We start from the raw sequence: 2,755 nt of genomic DNA, 5'->3' as shown, positions 1-2,755 counted from the left end.
GCCAACTTGGGCCAGTGAAGCAACGTCCTCCACAACTAGACTGAAGAACAAAAGGACAGCAACTTGTCTGTTCCCCTTCCCCCAATTCCCCAATAGAAATCTTTAAAAAAAAAGAGTTGGTTTGGGACGCCAGCTCTGAGCAGCAGGGCCCCGGTTTGGACTCCACATGAGGGCCAGTGACGCTGCGCCCTCTACAGCTAAGATGGTGAACAACAGCTCGACCTGGAGCTGGGCTGCCACGAGTTGCCAGCGACGGCATAGGCTGCAGTGGAGCTGCAGTGGGCTCCCGTAAGCTGCCATGAGCAGCTGGCAGCCGGCATGAGCTGCCAAGAGCTGCTGTGAGCAGCTGTCCAGTGACCGTCGACCGATCTGTCTCACCCGGGAAGAGCACAATAATAATAACAACATGGGCCAGTGAAGCAACCTCCTCTACAACTAGACTGAAGAACAAAAGGACAGCAACTTGTCTGTTCCCCTTCCCCGATTCCCCAATAAAATCTTAAAAAAAAAGACATGTATGATATATATGTACATATGCTATGTGACAGATTACATTTTCCAAAGATGGCCACACCAACATATATCCCATTCCATATGCTTTTCTTACAGTGTGATATCATGTTAGTATTCCTCCATCAGGATGGGGTTTCATTTCCTCTCCTTGAACCTGAGAGGACCTTTGTTTGGACCAATAAGATGTGGTAGAAATAATGCTGGGTGACTTCAAAGGCTAAGTCATAAAAGGAAATATGGCTTCCACTTGGTTCTTTCTCTTTTAAGGTACTTATCCTTGGAACCCAGGCATCATGTTTCCAGAAAAACAAAGTCACATGGAGAGGTTATGTGTGTGTTCTGGCTGATAGCCCCAGCAAGGCCACCATCAACCACCAGATGTATGAGTAAATAACTATTCCTATAATTCTAGCTCTCAGACTTTGAATCTTCTAGCTGAGGCCCTAGACATTGAGGAGCTGAGATAAACCATTCCTGCTGTGGCCTGTCCAAATTTCTGTTCCACAGAAGCCATAAGAGACTTTAGATTTATATATTTTACATGCATATATTTTGAAAATGGAATAGCACATTGTTTCACATCCTATTCTTATCACTTAAGAATGTATCACAAATACTTTTCCTTGTTAATAGGGCCTTTTGTACAGCATCATTGTTAATGGTTTTCTTTATTGTATATTTTACCATAACTTAACAAACCCTTACTTTTGGACACTTGGGATGCTGCAAATTTTTTCCTGTTAGAATCACCATTCCAAAGCACATATATGTGCACTCATTTTTATGTGTATCCTCAGATGTTTTAGCTTAATTTTTAAATCTTTACTTCCTGGGGAGAGATTGCCACTAGTTTAAAATAATGTTATCATCAACCCAATAAATGTTTATTTAATGGAGTAATACTGAAAACAATGTTGGATCTGTGCTCTTAAGAAACTCACCTTCACCAGGGGAAAGACAGATGAACAAAAACAATACATAGGATTCCAATATATTGTACATGCACCAGTGTGCTTGACATGGGACCGCATTCTCTGTTTAGCAAATGCAATAATTCTACAGAAAGACTGTTTCCCTTTTATTCGCTGGAGGGGATTTATTACCAGTTACCCAAAGTCAGAGCTTCTAGTTGACATTTCATTTGCAGAAAATATAATTTGGGTCCTTTGCTAGTATCATAATTTAAAGGGATATGTTTTCTCAAGACAAATGTGATTAAGGTACACTGGATTATAGTTGCATTTTATGTTGCTAATATACCAAATTCATAATCCTACAATATGTTACTCATTACTATTAATTTCCACTCCAAATTAATTTGGGGCTTTCTAGTACATATTTGATTGCATCTGATTTAGTATCATGTTCTGTGTTAAACTGGAAGCTGAAACTCATGAATAAGAAAAACACAAGTGCATACAAGAAACAAGCATTAACTAAGAGAGTTCGTTACACATTGGTTATTTCGAATAACAGTACATACTCGTGCATGGGTGTAAATCGTTTGGGTTATCTACTGACTTGCATAGGCCAAGACGCTCCCTAACATCACTAGCTTTACACTGGCGTTTCCATTAGTGCAGTAGCAACCTGAGTGCGCCTCCGTGGCTCTATCCATCCATAACACTTGACAAGTCCTAGAAGGTACTAGAAGTCATAACTGGCACTTCTTATACTGTTTGAAGAAACTGGGCAGCAAGGCAGTTAAGAGTCACCCTTGTACAGTGACTGAAAAGCCGAAGAACTGGGCGACAAATCCAGCTGAGAGGGGAGTGAAAGCTCGGTGAGGTCCTGCGGCTCGGGAACCACCAGGCCACAACCTCAGAGCGCAGGCGGAATTCCGGCCCGGCGCGCTGACCCGAAGGCCCTTCTCTCCTTCGTCCAGCGAGAGGCCGGGGAACAACAGTCCTTTACCAACGCCACGAATGTCAGGATGTCTTCCCGGTGCCCGACACTCGAGTTTACAAACAGTGAAGTGAGGAGTCCATCAGAGAAACTCGGGTTAAAAATATCCTGGCGGGCGGTGCTGGTAGGCGAAAGCCGGAAGCGATGCCGTGACTACGCTCCAGAAAGCCGAGCCCTCTCCTCTGCTGCCTGTCGCAGCCCTCCGCGCTGGCTGTGCCCTGGTCAGACACTGGGACAGACGGGCTACAGCAAAACGCCAGCAGAGGTGCACTATTACCTCGTGTCCGCCGCGACCCCTGCGACCGCGGGTCGACCCCGGACCGGAAGTGACGCAACA

The sequence above is a fragment of the Hipposideros armiger genome, unplaced genomic scaffold (genome assembly GCF_001890085.2).
Source record: "Hipposideros armiger isolate ML-2016 unplaced genomic scaffold, ASM189008v1 scaffold_18, whole genome shotgun sequence".
NCBI lineage: Eukaryota > Metazoa > Chordata > Mammalia > Chiroptera > Hipposideridae > Hipposideros > Hipposideros armiger.
Note: the sequence above shows the minus strand (reverse complement) of the source record.